This window comes from Melospiza melodia, chromosome 23 (assembly GCF_035770615.1).
Source record: "Melospiza melodia melodia isolate bMelMel2 chromosome 23, bMelMel2.pri, whole genome shotgun sequence".
Classification (NCBI taxonomy): Eukaryota; Metazoa; Chordata; class Aves; order Passeriformes; family Passerellidae; genus Melospiza; species Melospiza melodia.
In genome coordinates this window covers 12,972,536-12,997,417 of record NC_086216.1, presented here as the reverse complement: position 1 = coordinate 12,997,417, position 24,882 = coordinate 12,972,536, and the positions used below count along the sequence as shown (strand labels likewise).

At 50.0% G+C, this 24,882-nt stretch overlaps 1 long non-coding RNA gene across 2 annotated transcripts; it reads right to left on the bottom strand.

The window, feature by feature from the left end:
- Positions 1 to 20,582: 20,582 nt before the first annotated feature.
- LOC134428542 (uncharacterized) lies at positions 20,583 to 24,185 on the bottom strand. 2 transcript variants are annotated; one of them, XR_010030409.1, is made up of 6 exons: positions 22,738 to 24,185; positions 22,599 to 22,642; positions 22,454 to 22,497; positions 22,332 to 22,372; positions 20,746 to 22,250; positions 20,583 to 20,634 (listed from the first exon to the last, which is right to left on the bottom strand). It is a non-coding gene; the product is annotated as an uncharacterized LOC134428542 (long non-coding RNA). The 2 variants fall into 2 exon arrangements; XR_010030408.1 differs by having other exon boundaries at positions 20,583 to 22,250.
- Positions 24,186 to 24,882: the final 697 nt, after the last annotated feature.

Here is a 24,882-nt window from a genome sequence, read left to right as displayed (position 1 = left end):
AACCCCCCCGGCTGGGGATTTTTTATTCTAAATTTAAAAATGAGTTGAAAAACCTGAAAAGCAAACGTCACACACACGAGGTTAAATCCATTCACCCTGTGCTCACACACACAGAGACGAGCACACACAGACAAACACAGCCACAGGCTCTCACACATGCTCACACGCTCTGCCCGCTTACACGCTCGCTGCGGCCCTTACCTGAGACGCTGAAGAACGTGCTTCGACGCATCTTCTGGCTGCCCCTCCCTGACATCAAATGGTAGATTAGGGAAATCGGTAGCCTCGGGAACCTGTGAGACAACAGAAAGTGGTCAGCAACTGCCAATCTGACAGCCAGGAATTGTCCCCGCTCTGAACCGGTAAGTTTTCTACCCAAAACCCCACAAAACACAAAGCAACAGGAAAATTTCTATAACTGTTCCACCTAACTATGACTAGCTGCCAGGGCAGGGCAGCTCCGACCGTAAGTGGTACAACATAGGTACGCATAATATAAGCCAATGCACAAAGTGCCAGTACAGACAATAAAATGCAATGCACTTACATACATTATAAGTACATACAGTATAAGCCAACACAGATACACACAATATAATCCAAGACAGGTACAACCAAGATAAGTACATACAGTATAAGCCAACACAGGTACATGCTAGATAAGCCAACAGAGGTACATGCAACATAAGTACATACAGTATACGCCAACACAGGTACATGCAACCTAAGTGCATACAGTAAAAGCTGACACAAGTACATGCAATATAAGCCAGCACAAGTACATACAATATAAGTACATACAGTATAAGCCGACACAGGTACATGCAAGCTAAGTGCATACAGTAAAAGCTGACACAAGTACATGCAATATAAGCCAGCACAAGTACATACAATATAAGTACATACAGTATAAGCCAACACAAGTACATGCAACCTAAGTGCATACGGTAAAAGCTGACACAAGTACATGCAATATAAGCCGACACAGGTACATACAATATAGGTAGATAGATACAATATAAAACAGGACTTAAGATCACTCTGGAAGATGAATTCCTGAGACCTATACCCTTTCAGAAGATGGAACCCATAGAACTACTGCAGTCACGTCAGGAGGGTATAAGACACTACTCCAGAAGTCAAAGAAAATGTCATTGGGAAAAAAGGCACTACCGAAGCTGGTAGTGAGAAGGAAGACTGATGAGAACATCTTCTCTAATCCTACCTGGCTCAGAGTAAAAAGATAAAGAGGGCAGAATAAGGAAGATCCAGAAAGGCACATGAGTAGAATATAGGCAATATAGCACACATTAGTGCCGACAAAGCGTCGAGACGTAAGAAAGGCCTTAGGCGTGAAAGACAATGGACACACACAACATAACACAGACACAGATGACCTGATGCAAAGGCAAGCGGGAACTTTCCCCTTAGGGATCTGATATTGCAAACGCAAGATGAGCCACAGGAAAGGAAGACCTGTGATGATGGCACGTGATGATGAAATGTAGCTCGCAAAAAGAAGTTAGTGTCAAAGCAGTTAGGAAGACCCTCCAGACGCTCGGCCAGCCAACGGAAGGAAGCGGACTGCCGGATGACCGTGGCGATAGCTCCGGACCCGAAGGCAAGCCCCTCGGGGAAAACGGCCGTGACTATGCCTAGTCGAGGAAAGCTGACGACGCAAAGTCCACGAGAACGTGCAGATGGGTCGGAACTGCCCTGCCCGGCAAAGGCTCTCGTGAGGCTGAGGACAAACCCTCTCTCTTTAATTTCAAAGAGCCCGTCCCACTACAGACCTCTCAGCTAAGCTGACGTGAAACTGCCCCCTGTGATACTAAAGGCTTTTCCCCTTCTCCCGACCGCCGCCCCGACACTTAGCTTTTGGAAGACGAGCAGACAAAATCCAGCCTCAGTCGGACGTGCGCGTTGAGATGTTCTCGATGTGTGTGCTTCGGTGCTGCCGCTTCCCAGCTGTGGCTACGAGCCTGCTCAGGGTACCTAAGATACAACAGAAAATGTGACTATTGCCCTCAAAAACAGTAATCCCTGGAACTCCTCCACACCGTGGCCCCAGCTCACCTCAAAACTTGATTTGACTAAGGAGGCATCCCAGAAGACACCTGCAAAAAGAAAATGTACACACTTAGCATGCTGCTACATAACGCTCCCCTATGACTCACCCTGCCTAAACACCGACTCACCTGCCCTCCTCTGTTCCTTGATCATGCTTAGGGCAGCGACAGCACCTGCAAGGAAACAAAGCAAAAAAGCATGCTGAGATACTGGGAAAACACAACCTCCCTACCGTGACAAGTATGCCACACCGATACCTTAGGCTTTCACCCGCCTCGCATGAGCGGCCTCGGCCGGGATAGATCACAAGTGGACCACCTAAAAGAATAAAAAAAAAGAAAAGAAACAAGAGGAGACAGTTAGAGCTGCACCAGAAACTGAGACCTCAGCAATAAAACTGCGGGTGTACGCTACGCAATGCTCACCTTGCCCACTGGCCTGGACTGCAGCTCTATGCCTTGACTTCCTAAAAGGAAAGGCAAAAGAGCTGTGACAGCCAGAATTTATGCTTCCTCTACAGAGGAAAACAGTGACTGACCTGCTTGGGGGAATCCCCTCACCCTAGATGCGGGGCTCTGCCCTGGATTTGATCCTTCTGCATCTGAAAGACAGTTAGGAGAAAAGTCAAAGGGCTGCAGGAAAACTTAGAGGCTCCACACATGTCATGTCCATTTACAAATCCCATCTAGAGGCCAACTAGACCCCACATTACAAATTACAAGCCCCCGAGACGCCTCCAATTGCACCCGGCTACCGGGCAGGGCGGAGCAGCTCCGGCACAAATGTGTGCAGACACCCGTGACACAGGACAGACAGGACAGGACAAACAAAGGGCACAACACACAGACAAAAATCTCTTGGCAAGGAAAATGGCTGCAAGGACTGAGAGAATGCAAAAGGAGATGACTGAGTTCAAACTGACGATCAGCTGCTGAGGCTCAGAGAACCCTGGAGGAAGAAGATGCTAACTGAAGGATTTATTCCAAGAACAGCAAAGATCGATGCCTAGGAATCCTATGGTCAGAATCCTCTGCCTGCCCTCACATTCTTACAAGTCCTAATCCACCATAATGGATCCAGGTGGGGCATAGCTGTCCGGACAGCTCAGAACAAGACCTGACAAGACACCTGACTGGATGCTTCCAAAGAGAGAACTTTTGACCAGGGAGCTCAGACAGGTATCAGAATCACATGTGTGGCCTGGGTGCCAGGACACGGAATGCAGAGATCACAGATGCTAACAAGGATGCCAGGGTTTCTGACAGGCCCCCCTAAGGTAAAAGACATTGCATACACAAACAACACATAATGCACAACAGACAAAGGACACGAGACACACCGGGACTGCTCTGCCCTGCGCACCGCAGCACTGGGATCAACAGTGAGACGTGGCTTTTATGGGGCCTAAGGGGCCACTTCATGAACACCGCCCAGCTCCAAACTGGACTCAAAAACACCTCCCAGTAATTCCCAAACCAGCACCGTGCCTTCATCCCCTCGGTGGGTCACAGCCCTCTACTTATCTCTCAGACATCTGGGAATGCCAGTCCATCTCAGGTGCAGAGAAAGGCCACCTCGTCAGGTGGGAAGCTGCTGATGGCACCGGGCCGGTGTCTCTCAGACAACTACATTAAAGAGAAACTAACATCAATGCCTGACCTTGGCACCGCATCGGCCAAAACCCCACCACTCTGCTACTCACCGCGCTCCTAATAAGGCCCGGCATCTCCTAACCCTGACCCTCTGCCACATCTGGAATCCATCTGCACCTGAAAGAAAGTTAGAACATATGTCAAACACCACCAGGATAACTCAAAAGCTGCAAACACCTTATGTCAATCTAGGAAGAGCATCTAGAGCTCAAGTACATCCCACATTACAAATTTCAACTCCCCATGGTTTGTCCTATTGCAGCAGGCCAGGCAGCAGGGCAAAAGAGCTCCGGCACAAATACGCGCAGACACCCGTGACATGGAACGTGACCAACAGGGGGACATGAAACACAACACATCATGCTTGCGGTGAGGGCCTCGAGGGAAGAGGGCAAAAGGGACCCCAAAGACACACCAGGTAACAGGCACACCTGACAACACCAGACAGACCGGAGCTGTTCTGCACTGCCCGCCTGACATCTGCCATCAAAAGTAGAGTCTCTCCCTTCACTTGTCCTAACATGCCCTTGGACAAGATTGCTTCTGCCTCCGCTATTTGTTAAAGCTGGACCAAAAACTCCCAATCTGCTACACTCCCATCTCCAGACCGAGGCCCCTGACTCATCTTTTGGATGATGAGTGATGGCAATCCACGTTGGTCCTGAAATGAGTCTGCCTCCGAGGGCCCCTGATAGCCTGTTAGCCTCTTGGTCAGCTACAATAAAGAAAACCAAAACAAAAGTATGAGTCCAAAATTATGGGGGACATATCCCAGCCAGTCAGGTACTTGCCCTTTCCTGACTGTGCCTGGCTCCCTCAGGCTCCAGCTTCATCCTGATTCCAAGGCTGTGGCCTGCATTAGGGGCGGCACCTGGGTAAGAGAAAGGCAAAGTTAAATGCCATTGCTGTGAGTGCAGTGGATGACCTTGTGCGCTGCAAGACATGCGAATGCCTCTGCTAGGCTGCTGAACAGCCTTGTGTGGGGGTCCCCCAAATAAACACCCTTTCGCACCCTGCTGCCTGCAAACCCCCTCCCAAGACCGCCTAAGTCGATACCTGATCACCCACCCTCTCCTAGGCACAATCCTCAACTCACCTGAAGCCTCAATCTCAAACATCATCCTTGACACTGGGCAGATCTCTCTTGCGACATGATCAATCCGCTGAAATATTGTTGTGCTTGAGAGCTGAGCAATAAGAACCACTTCTCTCCGCTGCTCACCTTGGCTGCTGGTATCCAGATTGACTTCCTAAAAAGAAAGACAAAGAACAGTGCTGTAACACAGTCACCATACACACTTCTGCTGCAGAGACAAATGGGGCCTCACCTGCTCGGGGCAATCCGCCCACCCGGGATGGGGCCCTCTGGCACAGATTTAATCCATCTCAATCTGAAAAAAAAGGTAGGACAAGAGTCAAACTATTGCAGGATAACTGAGGAGCTCCAGATATCCTGTGTCCATCTACAAATCCCACCTAGAGTCCAACTACACCCCACATTACACATTCCAAGTCCCCGGGATTTCTACTATTGCACCAGGCTATGCGGCAGGGCAGAGCAGCTCCAGCACATACGTGTGCTGACACCCGTGACACAGGACAGGCAGGACAGGACACACAACGGGGACACAACAGGAACAGAAATCTCTTGGCAAGGAAAATGGCTGCAAGGACTGAGAGAATGCAAAAGGAGATGACTGAGTTCAAACTGACGGTCAGCTGATGAGGCTCAGAGAACCCCGGGGGAAGAAGATGCTAACTGAAGGGTTTATTCCAAGAACAGCAAAGATCGATGCCTAGGAATCCTGTGGTCAGAATCCTCTGCCTGCCCTCACATTCTTACAAGCCCTAATCCACCAAAATGGATCCAGGTGGGCATAGCTGTCCAGACAGCTCAAAACAAGACCTGACAAGACACCTGACTGGATGCTTCTAAAGAGAGAAGAGAGTCTGATGCCTGTCTGAGCTCCCCAGTCAAAAGTTCTGTGGCCGGGCTGCCAGGCCAGGGAATGCAGTGATCACAGATGCTAACAAGGATGCCAGGGTTTCTGACAGGCCCCCCTAAGGTAAAAGACATGGCATACACAAACAACACATAATGCACAACAGACAAAGGACACGAGACACGCCGGGACTGCTCTGCCCTGCACTGCCCTGCCTCAGCACTGTGATCAAAAGTGAGACGTGGCTATTATGGGGCCTAAGGGGCCACTTCATGAACACCCCCACCTCCAAATTGGACTCAAAAACCCCTCCCAGTCATTCCCAAACCAGCACCATGCCTTCATCCCCTCGGTGGGTCACAGCCCGCTACTTATCTCTCAGACATCTGGGAATGCCAGTCCATCTCAGGTGCAGAGAAAGGCTACCTCGTCAGCTGGGAAGCTCCTGCTGGCACCGGGCTGGTGTCTCTCAGACAGCTACATTAAAAAGAACCAAACATCAGTGCCTGACCTTGGCACCGCATCGGCCAAAACCCCACCACTCTGCTACTCACCGTGCTCCTAAGAAGGCCCGGCACCTCCTAACCCTGACCCTCTGCCACACCTGCAATGCATCTGCACCTGAAAGAAAGTTAGAACATATGTCAAACACCACCAGAATAACTCAAAAGCTGCAAACACCTTATGTCAATCTAGGAAGAGCATCTAGAGCTCAAGTACATCCCACATTACAAATTTCAACTCCCCATGGTTTGTCCTATTGCAGCAGGCCAGGCAGCAGGGCAAAAGAGCTCCAGCACAAATATGGGCAGACACCCGTCACACGGAACGTGACCAACAGGGGGACGTGAAACACAACACATCATGCTTGCGGTGAAGGCCTCGAGCGGAGAAGGCAAAAGGGACCCCAAAGACATAGCAAGTAACAGGCACACGGGACAACACCAGACAGACCGGAGCTGTTCTGCACTGCCCACCAAAAAGACGCCATCAAAAGTAGAGTCTCTCCCTTCACTTGTCCTAACATGCCCTTGGACAAGATTGCTTTTCCCTCCACTATTTGTTAAAGCTGGCCCAAAAACTCCCAATCTGCTACACTCCCATCTCCAGGCCAAAGCCCCCGACTTATCTTTTGGATGATGAGTGATGGCAATCCACGTTGGTCCTGAAATGAGTCTGCCTCCGAGGGCCCCTGATAGCCTGTTAGCCTCTTGGTCAGCTACAATAAAGAAAACCAAAACAAAAGTATGAGTCGCGAATTATGGGGGACATATCCCAGCCAGTCAGCTACTTGCCCTCTCCTGAGTGTGCCTGGCTCCCTGAGGCTCCAGCTGCATCCTGATTCCAATGCTGTGGCCTGCATTAGGGGTGGCACCTGGGTAAGAAAAAGGCAAAGTTAAATGGCATTGCTGTGAGTGCAGTGGATGACCTTGTGTGCTGCGAGACATGGGAATGCCTCTGCTAGGCTTCTGAACAGCCTTGTGTGAGGGGGCCCTCAAATAAACACCCTTTCTCACCCTGCTGCCTGCAAACCCCCTCCCAAGACCTCCTACCTGGATACCTGATCACCCTCCCTCTCCCAGTCACAATCCTCAATCACCTGAACCTTCAATCTCAAACATCATCCTTGACACTGGGCAGATCTCTCTTGCGACATGATCCATCTGCTGAAAAATTGTTGTTCTTGAGAGCTGAGCAATAAGAACCACTTCTCTCCGCTGCTCACCTTGGCTGCTGGTATCCAGATTCATTTCCTAAAAAGAAAGACAAAGAACAGAGCTGTAACAGTCACCATACACACTTCTGCTGCAGAGACAAATGGGGCCTCACCTGCTCGGGGCAACCCCCTCAACGGGATGGGGCCCTCTGGCACAGATTCAATCCATCTCAATCTGAAAAAAAAGATAGGGCAAGAGTCAAACTGTTGCAGGATAACTGAGGAGCTCCAGATATCCTGTGTCCATCTACAAATCCCACCTAGAGTCCAACTACACCCCACATTACACATTCCAAGTCCCCGGGATTTCTACTATTGCACCAGGCTATGCAGCAGGGCAGAGCAGCTCCAGCACAAATGTGTGCTGACACCCGTGACGCAGGACAGACAGGACATGACAAACAAAGCACACAACACACAGACAGAAATCTACCGGCAAAGAAAATGGTCGCAAGGACTGATAGAATGCAAAAGGACATGACCGAGTTGAAACTGATGGTGAGCTGATGAAGCTCAGAGAACCCTGGAGGAAGAAGATGCTAACTGAAGGGTTTATTCCAAGAACAGCAAAACCAGATGCCTAAGAATCCTATGGTCGGAATCCTCTGCCTGCCCTCACATTCTTACAAGTCCTAATCCACCATAATGGATCCAGGTGAGCATAGCTGTCCAGACAGCTCAAAACAAGACCTGACAAGACACCTGACTGGATGCTTCTAAAGAGAGAAGAGAGTCTGATGCCTGTCTGAACTCCCCAGTCAAAAGTTTTGTGGCCGGGCTGCCAGGCCAAGGAACGCAGAGATCACAGATGCTAACAAGGATGCCAGGGTTTCTGACAGGGCCCCCTAAGGTAAAACACATGGCATACACAAACAACACATAATGCACAACAGACAAGTGACACAAGACACACCGGGACTGCTCTGCCCTGCGCACCGCAGCACTGGGATCAAAAGTGAGACGTGGCTTTTATGGGGCCTAAGGGGCCACTTCATGAACACCCCCCACCTCCAAATCGGACTCAAAAACCCCTCCCAGTAATTCCCAAACCAGCACCGTGCCTTCATCCCCTCGGTGGGTCACAGCCCTGTACTTATCTCGCAGACATCTGGGGATGCCAGTCTGTCTCAAGTACATAGAAAGGCCACCTCGTGAGCTGGGAAGGTCCTGCTGGCACCGGGCCGGTGTCTCTCAGACAGCTACATTAAAGAGAACCAAACATCAGAGCCTGACCTTGGCACCGCATCGGCCAAAACCCCACCACTCTGCTACTCACCGCGCTCCTAAGAAGGCCCGGCACCTCCTAACCCTGACCCTCTGCCACACCTGCAATGCATCTGCACCTGAAAGAAAGTTAGAACATATGTCAAACACCACCAGGATAACTCAAAAGCTGCAAACACCTTATGTCAATCTAGGAAGAGCATCTGGAGCTCAAGTACATCCCACATTACAAATTCCAACTCCCCAGGGCTTGTCCTATTGCAGCAGGCTACACGGCAGGGCAGAACAGCTCCGGCACAAATATGTGCAGACACCCGTGACACGGAACGTGACAAACAGGGGAACGAGAAACACGAGACATCATGCTTGTGGTGAGGGCCTCTAAGGGGAGAAGGCAAAAGGCATGCCAAAGACACACTAGGAAACACGGCACAGTGGACAACATGACGCAGACCGGAGCTGTTCTGCGCTGCCCGCCTGAAAGCTGCCATCCAAAGTAGAGCCTCTCCCTTTAGCTGTCCTAAGAGGCCCTTGGACAACATTGCCTTTCCCTCTGCTCATTTTTAAATCTGGCCCAAGAACTCCAAATCTGCTACTCTCCCATCTCCAGGCCGTGGCCCCCGACTTATCTTTTCAATGATGGATGATGGGAATCCATGTTGCACCTGAAATAAGTCTGCCTCCGAGGGCCTCGTAATGGCCTGTGTGCCTCTTGGTCAGCTACAATAAAGAAAACCAAAACCAAAGTGTGAGTCCAGAGTTATGTGGGCCAAATCCCAGCAAGGCAGCTACTTGCCCTCTCCTGAGTGGGCCTGGCTCCCTCAGGCTCCAGCTTCATCCTGACTCCAAGGCTGCGGCCTTTATTCAGAATGGCAACTGGGTTAAACAAAGGGAATGTCGAATGGCATTCCTGTGACTGCAGTGGATGAACTTGTGTGAGAAAGACGTGAAAATGCCCCTGCTATGCATCTGAAAACCTTGGGTGGGGGAGCCCTCAAATAAACACCCTTTCACACCCTGCTGCCTACAAACACCCCCCCCCAAGAACTCCCAACTGGATACCTGCTCACCCTCACTTCACCTACTCTCAATTCTCAAATCCCCTGAAGCCCCAATCGCACGCATCTTCTTGGACACAGGGACGATCCCTCTTATGACATGATTAATCTGCTGAAAAATGTACTGGAGTTGACACACCCTAGAATCTGTGAAAGCTGCCCTCCTACTAAAAACAATGGAAGAAAAAAAAAAAAAAAACAAACACAAGAACAAAACCAGAAACTACAAACGTACTTTACCCCCCCTAAACACAAAACTGAAAACCACAAACCTAAATACTCCCTGTATTCCACGGCGTTTTCCTCACTGTATTTCCCAAGCCTCTGTTACTTTGTCTAAAGGCCCAGAAACACCTGCTGAAAATGAGCTGAGATAAGCTAAAAGAGACTCTTCACTGAAATGAGAGGAGAGCTCTTACCCCAGCAGTTCCCAGGAAGGGAATGAAGGCCCTCAGCCAAGGCTGGGGTTAATATACCCCTGATAGTGCCCGCCTCTTGTTCCCATGATGCCCTGGAAAAGGGAGGGGACTAATCCCACCGGGTATAAAAGCCCTCAGAAGAGCTGCAGCAGTTTGGCTCCTCTGACTCAGATTCAAGAGGAGCAAAGGGCTTGTTAAAGAAGAAAGCTCTTCATAGAAAAAACAGTGCTTTCTATTTTCACAGCGACTACTTGCAGCAGAAGAACAAAAAACTGGTAAGACTTTAAACTTTTTCTTAAGGTTACATACATAGATACAGTGGGTGATATGCTGCTGCCTTACATAATTAGTCTTTGGTAATTGCTAAGTAGAACATCATGTAGGACAAAGTAGGGTGGAGAAGAATGATAAAGACATAAATAGTCTAAGTCTCATTGGGACTCCTAATTAGGCCTAACTGCATTAGAAATAAAAATGAGAAAAAAAAACCTCCTGGGTGGCTTATGTGTTAAGTACACGCCGGGCTCGCTCTTCTCTAAGATACCTGCTCCAAAGGCACGGAAAAAAAGTGGCCAGAAATGAATACTTAAATCCTAAAAATGCTGAAAAAGACACAGCTTCCTTCAAGTGAACCCATAAAAGTTAGACAGCGGGGCAGTTAGGTCCACTGAAACTGATAACATGACAAATAAACTGATTCTACCCTATAATTCGTTCTCCAAAAATATTGTGAAACGAAGGGTTCTCCTCAATTTAAATCCCTCAAGCAATGAAAAAACAGAGTTTTTTCTGTCAATCAAAACCCTTAACAACGAGGGACAGCTGGGGAAGGTTTGCAGGAGGCACTTAAGACTCACAAAGCCACCTGACTTTGGGGTGGTGACGGCTTGTGTCTGTGAGACGTCTGGCGCGAGGCACGTTTTTCAGCAAGCGGCCGGCCGCTCTGGTCCGTAGACCTCTGAACAACAGTGCTGGCCCTTTTCCCTAGCAATGACAGCTAACTAACTCAGGTTCGAGATGGCAATTTGCAACAGGCACTTGGCACTACCAAAGTACCTTGAGGTGTCCCTGGTGCCAGCTGGAATCTGGAAGGCATACTTCACAAAATAGAATTTCGGCAGACACCACACCGCTCCGGGCTACAGGCCCGTGAACGCGAACACCGGCCCTTTCCCCTGGCAAAAGAAACTCACCTGCCCGGGTTAGTTCAGAGGAGGCGCTTGGGACTGACTACGCGGCCTGATTTTGCAGAGGTGCCGGTGTGGGCTTGAGAGGCATCCTGTGCCATGCAAAATATGAGGAGCCGGCTGGGCACTCGTGGCGGCTGAGTCCTTACCAAAAATGCCACCCCGTTTCCTAGGTAAACAAAGCTAACCGTTCCGGGTTCCTGGTGTCCCTTTGCAGGAGGCGCTTGTTATTGTTAATGCAGCCTGAGTGTTCCCTGCTGCCGGCTTGGGTCTGCAAGGTATCTGGCGCAATGCGGAATTTTAGGAGCCAAACAGCCGCTCCAGGCTGCGGGCACCCAAACACCCAAGCAAGGTCTTTTCCCTGGAAAGAAAATGCAACGGACTACGTTCCCGATGGCAGATTGCGGGAGCGCCTTAAGACGCTCAAACCAGCCTGACCTGCAAGTTGTGCCAGCTTACGACCTTGAAGCATCCCGTGCAATAGGGAATTTCAACGGGCAGCGGAACATGCTGGGCCTGAGGTGCCTGAAAAAAAATGCTGACCCGTTGCCCTGGGAAACGACGCTCAACGGCGCAGGGTCCTGATGGCAGACTCCGGGAGACGCTGGGAGCTGTCAAAGTAGCCTGACTTTGCAGTGGTGGCGGCTAGAGTCCGGGAGGCAACCTCTGCAATGCAGAAGTTCGGCAGGCGGTGGGCCTCTCCGGACAACTGGCCCCTCAACACGGAGACCGGCCTTTTCCCCTATCGATCCACACTCACCGGATCACGTTCCAGATGGCAGATTACAGAAGCCACTTAGCGCTGTGAAAGCAGCTAGAGTTGGAACTGATTCCACCTGAGGTCTAGGGGGCACCTGCGCAAGGCAAAAGGTCGGTAGGCGGACGGCCCCTAGGACCTGAACGCAATAGGCAGCCCTTTACACAGGGAAGTGTAACTCACCGGCGGAGGTTCCTGATGGCAGACGGCAGGAGACGCGTGCTGAGGAAAAAGCAGCTGGAGTTGGAACTCGTGCCACCTTGGCTCGAAGAGGCATATTTGGCAATACAGAAATTTCAGCAGGCAGCCAGCAACTCCGGGCAAGGCCTCCTGAACACCAATGCCGGCCCTTTCCCAGAAGAAGACAACTCAGCATCCCAGGTTCCTGATGGAATATTGCTGGAGCCATTTGGGACCCTCGAACGAGACTGACTGTACGGTGGTGCCAGCTTGGGTCTGGGAGCCATCCTGCGCAATGCAGAATTTTAGCCGGCTGATGGCCACGAAGGGCCCCTGGGCCCTGAATGTGAACACCAGCCCTTTTCTCAGGTAAGCGTGACTCAGCTGCCAGGTTCCTGATGGGAGATAGGAGACACGTGCCGAGGCCAAAGCAGCTGGTATTGGGACAGGGGCCAACTGGGTCTGGGAGGCAGATTGGGAAATGCAGAAGTTCAGAAGGCAAACAGCCGGCCACTCCGGGCCAAACGCCCCTGAACACTAATGCTGACCCTTTTCCCAGGTAAAGAAAACCGAGCAACCCGGGTTCCTGATTTCAAATTGCTGGAGGCGCTTGGGAGTCTCAAACCGTCTCGACTCGGCACCTATGGCAACTTGGATCTGGGAGGCATCCTGCGCAATGCGGAATTTCAGGAGCTAGCCGTCCACTAAGGGCCCCCGGCCCCTGAACAGGAACGCCAGCCCATTTCTCAGGGAAGCGTTACTCAGCCACCCGGGTTCCTGATGGCAGATGGCAGGAGACACGTGCCGAGGGAAAAGGAGCTGGACTTGGAACTGGTGCCGGCTTGGGTCTGGGAGGCACATTTGGCAATGCAGAATTTCAGCAGGCAGTCAGCCGCTCGAGGCAAGACCTCCTGAACAACGCCAGCCCTGTCCCAGAAGAAGAAAACTCAGCAGCCCAGGTTCCTGATGGAATATTGCTGGAGCTATTTGGGACCCTGAAACCAGCCTGACTAGGCGGCGGTGGCAGCTTGGGTCCGGGAGGGATCCTGCGCAATACAGAATTTCACCAGACAGCCGTCCACAAAGGGCCCCTGCGCCCTGGACACAAATGCCACCCGTTACCCCAGGTAAGTGTAACTCACCAGCTCGGGTTCTTCATGGAAGATTGCTGGGGACATTCTGAACCTTCAAACCAGCCTGACTTTGCGGTGCAGGCAGCTAGGGTCTGGGAGGCATACTGTGTGATGCAGAATTTCAGATGGCAGACAGCCAGCCCCTCTGGACCAGAGGCTCCTAAACACTAGTGCTGTCCCTTTTCCCAGGTAAGCAAAACTCAGCCCCCCAGGTTCCTTGTTGCAGATTAGTGGAGGCACTTGGGACTCTCAAATGAGCTCGACGCGAGTGAGGTGGCAGCTTTGGTCGGGGAAGCATCCTGAGCGATGCAGAACTTCAGCAGGCAGACAGCCGGCTGCTCCGGGCCACGGGATCCTTAAAATTAGTCCTGTCCCTTTTCCCAGATAACGAAAACTCAGCCACCCAAGTTCCTGGTGGAATATTGTTCGAGGCGCTTGGGACTCTCAAAAAGATCAACTAGGCACAGGTGGCAGCTTGGGGCTGGGACGCATCCAGACCAATGCAGAATTTCAGGACACAGCAGGCCACTACGGGCCACTAAGGGCCCGGGACACCAATGCTGCCCATTACACAGGGAAGTGTAACTCAGCAGCTCAGGTTCCTGAAGGAAGATTGCTGGAGCCACTTGGGACTCCCAAACCAGGTTGACTTTGCGGTGGTGGCAGCTGGGGTGCGGGAGGCATCCTGCCCAATGTGGAATTTCACCAGGCGGCCGGCCGCTAAGGGCCCCTGGGCACTGGACAAAAATGCCGCCCATTACGCAGGGAAATGTAACCCAGCCACCTGGGTTCCTGATGGCAGATGGCAGGAGACACGTGCCGAGGACAAAGCAGCTGGAGTTGGAACTGGTGCCGGCTTCGGTCTGGGAGGCACGTTTGGCAAAGCAGAAATATCAGCAGGCAGCCAGCCAATCCAGTCAGGGCCTCCTGAACACAAATGCCAGCCCTGTCCCAGAAGAAGAAAACTCAGCACCCCAAGTTCCTGATGGGAGATTGCTGAAGCCATTTGGGAGCCTCAAAGCCTCCTCACTCTGCAGCGGTGGCAGCTTGGGTCAGGGTGGCATCCTGCGTAATGCAGAAATTCAGCACACAGCAGGTCACTAAGGGCCCCTGGGCCCTGAAAAAAGATGCTGCCCTTTACACAGGGAAGTGTAACTCACCAGCTCAGGTTCTTGATGGCAGATTTCTGGGCCCATTTGGGACCCTCAAACCAGCCTGACTCTGCGGTGGAGGCACCTTGGTCCGGCAGGCATCCTGCGCAATGCGGAATTTCAGCAGGCAGACAGCCACTCCAGGCAAGACCTCCGGAACACCACTGCCAGCCCTTTCCCAGAAGAAGAAAACTCAGCAGCCCAGGTTCCTGATGGCATATTGCTGTAGGAGCTTGGGAGTCTCAAACAAGTTCGACTCAGGTGAGGTGGCAGCCTCGGTCTGGGAGGGATCCTGCGCATTGCAGAATTTCAGAATGCAACCGGCCACTAAAGGCCCCTGGGCCCGGTATACCAATAATGCCCTTTACACAGGGAAGTGGAACTCACCAGCTCCGGTTCCTGATGTCAGATTGGTGGAGCCATTTGGGACCCTCAAACCAGCCTGACTTTTAGGTGGTGGCAGCTTGGGTCTGGGAGGCATCCTGTGCAATGTGAAATTTCAGCAGCCATCCGGCCACTCCTGTCCCCAGCCTCCTGAAGACACATGCTGACCCTTTACCCAGGTGAGCAAAACTCAACCCCCAGGTTCCTAGTTGCAGATTGGTGGAGGCGCTTGGGACTCTCAAACCAGCTCGACTCGGCTGAGGTGGCAGTTTGGGTCTGGGAGGCATCCTGCGCAATGTGGAATTTCAGAAGTCAGCCGGCCACTAAGGGCCCCTGGGCCCTGAAAACCAAAGCCGCCCTTTACACAGGGAAGTGTAACTCGCCAGCACAGGTTCCTGATGGCAGATTGCTGGAGTTACTTGGGACTCTCAAACCAGCCTGACTTTACGGTGGGGGCAGCTTGGGTCTGGGAGGCATCCTGCGCAATCTTAAATTTCAGAAGGCAGCCGGCCCCTCCGGTCCCCAGGCTCCTGAACAGTCATGCTGACCCTTTCCTCAGGTAAGCAAAAGTCAGGAGCCCAAGTTCCTGGTGGCATATTCCTCGAGGCGCTTGGGACTCTCAATCGAGCTCAACTCGGCTGTTGCAGCAGCTTGGGTCTGGGAGGCATCCTGCGCAATGTGGAATTTCAGAAGTCAGCCGGCCACTAAGAGCCCCCAGGCCCTGAAAACCAAAGCCGCCCTTTACACAGGGAAGTGTAACTCACCAGCTCAGGTTCCTGATGGCAGATTGCTGGGCCCATTTGGGACCTTCAAACCAGCCTGACTTTGCGGTGGTGGCAGCTTTGGTCGGGGAGGCATCCTGCGCAGTCTTAAATTTCAGAAGACAGGCGGCCCCTCCGGTCCCCAGGCTCCTGAACAGTCATGCTGACCCTTTCCCCAGGTAAGCAAAAGTCAGCAGCCCAAGTTCCTGGTGGCATATTCCTCGAGGCGCTTGGGACTCTCAAACAAGCTCGACTCAGCTGAGGTGGCAGCTTGGATCCGGGAGGCATCCTGCGCAATGGAGAACTTCAGCAGGCAGACGGCCGGCCACTCAGACCACAGGCCCCTGATCATTAGGGCTGACCCTTTCCCCACGTAAGCAAAAGTCAGCAGCCCAAGTTCCTGGTGGCAGATTGCTCAAGGCGCTTGGGACCCTCAAATGAGCTTGACTCAGGTGAGGTGGCAGCTTGGCTCTGGGAGGAATCCTGCGCCATGTGAAATTTCAGCAGGCAGCCGGCCACTCCAGGCCGCAGGTTCCTGAAAACTAATGCTGCCCCTTACCCAGGTAAGAAAACCTCAGCCCCCCATGTTCCTAGTTGCAGATTGGTGGAGGCGCTTGGGACTCTCAAACGAGCTCGACTCGGCTGAGGTGGCAGCTTGGCTCTGAAAGGCAGCCTGCGCAATGCAGAATTTCAGCAGACAGCCGGTCACTAAGGGCCCCTGAGTCCTCAACACCAATGCTGCCCTTTACACAGGTAAGTGTAACTCACCAGCTCAGGTTCCTGATGGCAGATTGCTGGACACATTTGGGGGCCCTCAAAGCAACCTGACTCTCCAGTGCTGGCAGCTTGGGTCTGGGAGGCATACTGCGCAATGCAGAATTTCAGCAGGCAGACGGCTGGCCACTCCGGGCCACAGGCTCCTGAACACTAGTCCTGTCCCTTTTCTCAGGTAAGCAAAACTCAGCCGCCCAGGTTCCTTGTTGCAGATTGCTGGTGGTACTTGGGACTCTCAAATGAGCTCGATTTGGCTGAGGTGGCAGCTTACATCTAGGAGGCATCCTGTGCAAGGCAGAATATCAGAAGTCACACAGACAGCCACTCCGGGCCACCAGCTCTCTAAAACTAATGCTGACCCTTTGCCCAGGTAAGCAAAACTCAGCCCCCCAGGTTCCTTGTTGCAGATTGATGGAGCTGCTTGGGACTCTCAAACGAGCTCGTCTCAGGTGAGGTGGCAGCTTGGGTCTGGGAGGCATCCAGGTGTTCCCCCCGACCCTGTGAGAAGCTCTCGCAGTCCTTCCATGAGACAGTGCCGGGAGCAGCCCATAAACCCCTCCACTCAGCAACTCCATGCAAAAGGGAGCTGAGGCAAAGCCTCCCCCTAAAACAGCCTCACCCCGGCAGGAGCCGCCCCCTCATCATCCTCACACTCACACCTGGGCTGCTCCGAGCCCCCATCATCCTAACAGCTCATACCTGGGCTGCTCCCAGCCCCCATCATCCTCACACTCACACCTGGGCTGCTCCGAGCCCCCATCATATATTTTTCATATTTATATTCACATGTATATTTAGAATTTATATTACTGTATAATAAAAATTATATTATATATTGCATCTCTTCATGTTACTTACATAGATTTCTATTTCTATTTCTATTCATAGTTTGGTATTATATAATAAATATATAGAGATATAAAGATATATTTCTGTATGTCGATTTACATTTCTATAGTACTTATATTATTTAAAATAAAACCCCTGCCTCTAATGACATAAAAAGCTAAGACACCCCTTTCTTTAAAACACATTTAAAATTTTAAAAATAATTTTGTTTGTCATAATTCTATTCACATCTATATTTGTAATTTTCATTTGTTATATTTATAGATATTATATATATTGGAGAGAATACCTTTTTATATAATAATAGATACATTCTTTTGACACAATATATTTCTTTTACTTATATAAATATATATTAAATATTTATTGATATTGACATATATCTGATATATTTGCATTTCTAGTTTTATATTTTTTATGAAATCTCCAGCCCATACCCCAATAAAAGCCAAACAATCCCCAATTTATTTAAACTGTATTTAAACATAAATCCTGTCACAGCTGCGTTGCTCAGCAGTGCCCCAAGCTAATCTGACACTTGTTCATCTCCTGGACCTGAATCTGAACCCGCTCACCTTGATCGCACCTGGCAGAACCATTTTCGTACCTTTTTCTGGCATGTCTTGTTTTTGTTTTTTTTTGTCTTGAGTTTTTGTGCCCTTTATTGCCTCTCTTTCTTGCCTTGTTTCTTGGGGCTTTTACTCCCTTTTTCCTTGATTTTTTTCTGGCATTTCTTGGGGTTTTTTCTTCGTTTCTTCTTGCCCATTTTGGTGTTTATTCTGGTTTTTCCTTGCCCCCCTTGGGGTTTTTTTTTCAGTTTGTTTTTTTTTTTTTTTTCCTTCCCCATCTTGGTTTTTTGTTGTGATTTTGTTTCTTGCCCATCTTGGGGTTTTTCTCTGGTCTGTTTTCAGGGATTTTTCTTGCCCATCTTGGTTTTCTTCTGTGGGTTTGTTGTTGTTTTTTTTTTCTTTTCTTTTTCTTTTTTTTCCCCCTAGGTTTCTCCTTGCCCTCCTTGTTTTTGGTTTTTTTTGTCTGTCTTCCTTCCTTCTTTCTTCCTTTCAGTTCCTTTCCTTATTTTCTTTTTTTCTTTCCCTGTATTTCTAATCTTGGTTTTCATTTCTAGCTTTAGAATAAAAAAGCAGCAGTAGAAACTTTCAGGCTATCTGGGATTACAAAAACCTCCAAAACGAAAATGATTTAAAGAAAACTATTTATTTCCTGGGAACCTGAAATTTTCTACTGCTGCACGTGACATAGAGCGTTTATTCCTTCTTATAGATAGTTGATATTTCATACTTACTTTATACAGCGCTCCCTGCTGTCTGCACAGGCGCACTGCAGGCACAGCGGTGCGGCGACGTTGAGTTCTGTTTAATGAAACTCGGCTTGGTTCAGCTTGGTTCGGCTCTTAGTCGAAACTCATTTAAGTTCGGCTCTTCGGAACAATTCGCACAGTAACGCTTTCGGCACCTTTTACGACAGTCGCGCTTTACGGCACCTTTTACGACAGTCGTGCTTTACGGCACCTTTTACGACAGTCGCGCTTTACGGCACCTTTTACGACAGTCGCGCTTTACGACACCTTTTACGACAGTCGCGCTTTACGGCACATTTTACGACAGTCGCGCTTTACGGCACCTTTTACGACAGTCGCCCTTTACGGCAGTCTTTACGACAGTCGCGCTTTACGGCAGTCTTTACGACAGTCGCGCTTTACGACACCTTTTACGACAGTCGCGCTTTACGGCAGTCTTTACGACAGTCGCCCTTTACGGCACCTTTTACGACAGTCGCCCTTTACGGCCGTATTTACGACAGTCGCGCTTTACGGCAGTCTTTACGACAGTCGCGCTTTACGACACCTTTTACGACAGTGGCGCTTTACGGCACCTTTTACGACAGTCGCCCTTCACGGCAGTCTTTACGACAGTCGCGCTTTACGGCAGTCTTTACGACAGTCGCGCTTTACGGCACCTTTTACGACAGTCGCGCTTTACGGCACCTTTTACGACAGTCGCCCTTTACGGCAGTCTTTACGACAGTCGCGCTTTACGGCAGTCTTTACGACAGTCGCGCTTTACGGCACCTTTTACGACAGTCGCGCTTTACGGCACCTTTTACGACAGTCGCCCTTTACGGCAGTCTTTACGACAGTCGCGCTTTACGACACCTTTTACGACAGTCGCGCTTTACGGCACCTTTGACGACAGTTTTGCTTTACGGCACCTTTTACGACAGTCGCCCTTTACGGCAGTCTTTACGACAGTCGCGCTTTACGGCACCTTTTACGACAGTCGCGCTTTACGGCAGTCTTTACGACAGTCGCGCTTTACGGCACCTTTTACGACAGTCGCGCTTTACGGCATCTTTTACGACAGTTTTTTTTCTTGCCCAGTTTGGAGTTTTTCCTGGGTTTTTTTGCCAGTCTTGCGGGGTTTTTTCCAGGTTTATTCTTGCCCATCTTGAATTTTTTTTTCTGGGTTTTTTTCTGGGTTTTTTCTTGCCCATCTTGGTGGGTTTTTTCCTTTTTTTTTTTCTTGGCTTTTTCAGGTTTTTTTCTGGTCCATCTTGCTTCTTTTCTTGCCCATCTTGGGGGGATTTTCTGTGATTTTTCTGGGTTTTTTGAGGATTTTCTCCTTGCCCATCTTGGTTTCTTTTTTTTGCGTTTTTTTCCTGCCAGTCTGGGGTTTTTGTTCTTGGTTTCTTTCTGGGTTTTTCCTTGCCCATCTTGGGATTTTTTTTCCGTTTTTTTTTCCTGGTTTTTCCTGCGTTTTTTCTGGTCCATCTTGTGGGGGTTTTTTGGGATTCTTCTTGCCCATCTTGAGGTTTTTTCCTGGTTTTCTGTGGGTGTTTTCTGCGTTTTTTCTTGCCCATCTTGGGGTTTTTTTCTGGGTATTCTCACCCATGTTTGGTTTTTTTCCTTGGTTTTTTCTGGGTTTTCCTTGCCCACCTTGGGAGTTCTTCCGGTTTCTTTTTCCTGTTTTTTTTTTTTTTTTTTTTTCTGGGCTTTTTCTGGGCTTTTCTTGCCCATCTTGGGGTTTTTAGCTTTTTTTCCCGGGTTTGCTCTTGCCCCTCTTGAGATTTTTTCCCTGGGATTGTTCTGGGTTTTTTCTTGATTTTTTTCTTCCCCATCTTGCAGTTTTTTTCCTGGATTTTTGTGGGGTTTCTTTGTTGCCCATTTTGGGGTTTTTTCTGCTTTTTTCTGGGTTTTTCTTGCCCATCTTGTGTTTTTTTACTGGGTTTTTTGGGCCTTTTCTAGCCTATCTTGGAGTATTTTTCTGGGTTTTTACTTGGCCGGGACCAAAAAAAAAAAACAGCCAGGGTGGAAGGCAGCTGGGGATTTTTTATTCTCAATTTAACAATGAGTTGCAAAACCTGAAAAGCAAAAGTCATATACACAAGGTTAAATCCAGTCAGCATGCGCTCACACACGCAGAGACGAGCAGACAGACACAGCCACGTGCTCTCACACACACTCCTTCTTACACGCTCACTGTGGCCCTTCCCTGAGATGCTGAAGAAGGTGCTTTGACACATCTTCTGGCTGCCGCTCCTTGAGCTAAATGGCAGATCCTGGGGAAATCAGCAGCCTCGGCGACCTGTGAGACAACAGGAAGGGTCAACAAGTGGCTATCTGACAGCTAGGACTTGTCCCCACTCTGGACTGATGAATTTTCTACCCAAAATCCCACAAAAGACAGATGAACAGTAAAGTTGTTATAACTGTTCTACCTAACTGTGACTATGTGCCAGGGCAGGGCAGCTCCGATCATAAGTGGTACAGTCTACACACAATGTAAGCTGACGCATACAGTGCAAGTGTACACAGAGTCTAAGTACACACAATATAAGGCGACATGCTTACATGCAGTGTAAGTACAGACAATATAAGGCAATGCACTTACATTGCATGTACCTATGCTGGCTTATACTGTACGTACTTATACTGTATGTAAGTACATACAATATAAGCCAACATAGGAACATACAATATAAACCACGACTTAAGAAAACTCTCTGGAAGATTACTTATTGAGCCCTGTACCCTTTGAGAAGATGGAACCTATAGAACTACTGCAGTCACGTGAGGAGGGTGTAAGATGCTCCCTCTAGAAGTCCAAGAAAATGGAAAAAAAAGCACTACCAAAGCTGATAGTGAGAAGGAAGATGGATGAGAACATCTTGTCCCTGTGAGACATTCCTGTCTCAAAGAGTAAAAATGTAAAGATGCTGGAATAAGGGATATCCGGCAAGGAATGTGAGTAGAACATGGCACAGAAGAGAGCCGATAAAGCATTGAGATGTAACAAAGGCCTATGCCGTGGAAGACAATGGACACACACACCATAACATAGACACAGATGACATAACACAGAGACAAGTTGCAACTGCTTGGCACTTTCCCTTTAGGGACCCGAGAGTCCTAGCACAAGACGAGCCAGAGGCCAATGAGGCCAAGGGAAAGGAAGCCCTATGACAACAGCACGTGATGATGAAATGCAACTCATTAAAGGAAGTTACGGCCAAAGCAGTTAGGAGGATGCTCGAGAGGCTCAGCAAGCCTAGAGAAGGAAGCGGACTGCCAGGTGACTGCAGCTACAGCTCCGGACCTGAAGGCGAGCTCCACGGGGGAAAGAGCCGTGACGACGTCAAGTCGAAGAAGGCTGATGACACAAAGTTCACGAGAATGTGGAGATGGGTAGGAATTGCCCTGCCCGGCAAAGGCTCTGGTGAGGCTGAGGAGAAACCCTCTCCCTTTACTTCCAGGGAGCCTGTCCCACTACAGACCTCTCCGCTAAGCTGACATCAGATTGCCTCCTGTGATAGTAAAGGCTTTTCCCCTTCTCCCAACCACTGGCCCCGACACTTAGCTTTTGGAAGACAAGCAGACAAAATCCATCCTCGGTCGGACGTGGACGTTGAGACGTTCTCAATGTGTGCGCTTCGGTGCTGCCGCTTCCAAGCTGTGGCTACAAGCCTGCCCAGGGTACCTAAGGCAAAACAGAAAACGTGACTATTGCCCTCAAAAACAGTAATCCCCGGGACTCCTTCGCACCCCTGCCCCAGCTCACCTCAAGTCTTGATTTGACTCCAGAGGCCGCCCGGAAGATACCTGCAAAAAGAAAATGTACACACTTAGCATGCTGCTGCATAACACTCACCTAGGAATCAGCCCGCCTAAACTCCGAGTCACCTGCCCTCCTCTCTTCCCCGGCATGCCTAGGGCAGCGACAGCACCTGCAAAGAAACAAAGCAGAAAAGCATGCTGAGATACTGTGAAAACACAACCTCCCAACCCTGACAAGTATGCTACACTGATACCTTAAGCTTGAACCCACCTGGCATGGGCATGCTGGGCTAGGATAGATGGCAAGCAGTCCATCTAAAATAAAAAGAGGAATAATACGTACCTAGAGCTGCACCAGAAACTGAGACCTCAGCAATAACAACTGTTTCGGTACCCTACTCAATGCTCACCTTGCCCACTCAGCCTTGACAGCTGCTCTCTGCCTTGACTTCCTAAAAATAAAGACAAAGAGCAGAGCTGCAGCAGCCACAATTTATGCTTCCTCTGCAGAGACAAACAGTGACTGACCTTCACAGGGGAATCCCCTCACCCAGAATGGGGGGCTCTGCCCTGGATTTATCCTTCTGCAACTAAAAGAAAGTTAGGATGAAAGTGAAAGGGCTGCAGGATAACTTATGGGCTCCACGTATCCTGTGTCCATCTACAAATCCCATCTAGAATCCAACTACACATTACAAATTCCAAGTCCCTGAGACTTCTCATATTGCACCAGGATATGCAGCAGGGCAGAACAGCAGCTCCAGCACAAATGTGTGCAGACACCCGTGACACAGGACAGACAAGACGTGACAAACACTGGGGACACAACAGGAACGGAAATCTCTTAGCAAGGAAAATGGCTGCAAGGACTGAGAGAATGCAAAAGAAGAAGAGTTGAAGCTGATGGCGAGCTGATGAGGCTCAGAGAACCCTGGAGGAAGAAGATGCAAACAGAATGATTTATTCCAAAAACTGCAAAGATGGATGCCCGAGAATCCTACAGTCAGAATCCTCTCCCTAACCTCACATCCTTACAAGTCCTACTCTGCTATAATGGATCATTGCGCAGCACGGTTGTCCGTACAGCTCAGAACAAGACATGACAAGACATCTGACTGGACGCTTCTAAAGAGAGATGCATTTCTGATGCCTGTGTGAGCTCCCAAGTCAAAAGATCTATGGCATGGGTGCCAGGGCGAGGAATGCTGAGATCACGGATGCTAGGAAAGGGTTCTGAGAGGCCCCTCACAGGGCTAAGATAAGAGACATGAGATATCCAGGCAACACACAATACACAAAAGACAAGTGACACGAGACACACCGGGACTGCTCTGCCATGCTGCGCACCTCAGCACTGTGACCAAAAGGGAGACTTTGCTTTTATGGGGCCTAAGGGGCAACATCTTGGCTAACCTCATTGCCAGAGCCAACTCAGACCCCCACCTCAGGGAGTCCTGAAAAAGCACCCCACGTTCATCCCCTCTGAGGGTTGCAGCCCTCTGCTTATCTCTCAGACATCAGGGGATGCCTGTGTCAGGTGCAAAGAAAGGCCACCTCGTCACCTGGGAAGGTCCTGCTGGCACCGGGCTGGTGTCCCTCAGACAGCTAGATTAAAGAGAACCAAACATCAGTGCCTGACCTTGGCACCGCATCGGCCAAAACCCCACCACTCTGCTACTCACTATGCTCCTAGGAATGCCCAGCACCTCCTAACCCTGACCCTCTGCCATGGATGCAATGCATCCACACCTGAAAGAAAGTTAGAACATATGTCACACACCTCCACAATAACTTTAACTTTCAAGCTGGAAACACCTTATGTAAACCTAGGAATAGCACCTAGAGCCCAAGTACAGCCCACATTACAAATTCCAACTCCCCAGGGTTTGTCCTACTGAAGCACGCCATGCAGAAGGGCAGAACAGCTCCGGCACAAATACCTGCAGACACCCGTGACACAGAACGTGACAAACAGGGGGACACCAAACACAACACATCATGCTTGTGGTGAGGGCATCGAGGGAAGAGGGCAAAAGGGACCCCAAAGACACACTAGGGAACACAGCACACCAGACAACAGGACACAGACCGGAGCTGTTCTGCACTGCCCGCCTGAAAGCTGCCATCAAAAGAAGAGCCTCTCCCTTTAGCTGTCCTAACAGGCCCTTGGAGAAGAATGCTTTTCCCTCTGCTGGTTTTTAACTCTGCCCCAAGAACTCCCAACCTGCTACACTCCCATCGCCAGGCCATGGCCCCCGACTTATCTTTTGGATGATTGGTGAGGGGAATCCACGCTGCACCTGAAATGAGTCTGCCTCGGAAGGCTCTCTGATGGCCTGTTAGCCTCCCAGTCAGCTACAATAAAGAAAACCAAAACCAAAGTATGAGTTCAGACTTATGTGGGCCAAATCCCAGCAAGGCAGCTACTTGCCCTTTCCTGAGCGTGCCTGGCTCCCTCAGGCTCCAGCTTCATCCTGATTCCAAGGATGTGGCCTTCCATAGGAGTGGCACCTGGGTTAGAGAAAGGCAAAGTTAAATGGCATTCCTGTGAGTGC